This window comes from Benincasa hispida, chromosome 8, assembly GCF_009727055.1.
Source record: "Benincasa hispida cultivar B227 chromosome 8, ASM972705v1, whole genome shotgun sequence".
NCBI classification, from domain to species: domain Eukaryota; kingdom Viridiplantae; phylum Streptophyta; class Magnoliopsida; order Cucurbitales; family Cucurbitaceae; genus Benincasa; species Benincasa hispida.
This window is the reverse complement of record NC_052356.1, coordinates 25,216,510-25,217,670: the sequence shown is the minus strand read 5'-3', so window position 1 is coordinate 25,217,670 and position 1,161 is coordinate 25,216,510. Positions and strand designations below refer to the sequence as shown.

At 43.9% G+C, this 1,161-nt stretch overlaps 1 non-coding gene across 1 annotated transcript; it reads right to left on the bottom strand.

The window, feature by feature from the left end:
• Positions 1-466: 466 nt before the first annotated feature.
• LOC120084346 lies at positions 467-573 on the bottom strand. Its single transcript, XR_005483705.1, has one exon. It is a non-coding gene; the product is annotated as a small nucleolar RNA R71 (small nucleolar RNA).
• Between the last annotated feature and the right edge of the window lie 588 nt (positions 574-1,161).

Here is a 1,161-nt window from a genome sequence, read left to right as displayed (position 1 = left end):
CAACAACAAGAAGACAGAACTCCAAGAATGGCAGAACAACCGGAAGAGAGGGCCGCAAACGCAGATAATATAATGGCCAACTCCTGGCGAATGACCGCAATAGACCCATTCGGGACTATGCGTCGCCCAATCTATATGATTTCTCCCCAGGAATCATGAGGCCAGCTCTGGATGGATCGAGGTTTGAAATAAAACCGATTATGTTGCAGATGATTCAACAACGAACCGGATAGTTGGTGGAAGGCGACGAAGATCTGCGTGCCCATCTCTGGAGTTTTATTGAAATTTGCAACACTTTTGTGTTCCTAAATATCTCTGCTGAGGAGGTTCGACTACATTGTTTCCATTTTCGTTGTGTGACTAGGCACGAAAATGGGCTTATTCTCTCGAACTAGGGGAGATTACATCATGGGAAGAAGTAGTTGAGAAGTTTATGAAGAAATACTTCCCTCCGATGAAGAATGCCAGAAGGAGGAAGTCAATTACAAATTTTGAACAGGAAATTGACGAATCGCTCAGTGATGCCTGGGCGAGGTTTAAGAGGCTGGTAAGAGATTGTCCGCATAATGGCTTACTAGACTGCTTACAGATGGAAATTTTCTACCACGGACTGAACCCTGCATTACAGATGGCTATCAACACGGCAGCAGCTGGTGGTTTGCTAGATAAAACTTATGATGAGGCCAAGAATATATTTGATTGCATTTCTAAAAACCATGAATATTGGAGAGAAAGTGATCAAAGATTGAGAATCAAAGACAGTTATGTGAATAACGGGGCCATCGCATCCCTTGAGAGCCAAATGACTGCGATGATGAATATGATTCAAGGAATCGCAATCAGTAGCCCAGGAATGCATATTGAGCAAGTTAACGCAATCAACCAGACGACCGCAAGTTGTGCTACTTGTAGTGAAGGCCATCCAATGGAGGAATGCCCGATAAAACCACAGTCAGTCTATTTTGTGAAGAATAATTTGTTTTCCAACACGTACAACCCAGCGCTGTCTATCTGCATTCTAGAAATTTAGATGGGATAGATTGCGAGGGAACTAAAGAATAGACTACAAAGGGCCCTACCGAGTTCAACTGAACTCCCGCCAACCCAAGGGGTACGGGAAAAGAGCAATGTCAAGTTGTGACGTTGCGGAGTGGAAAGACT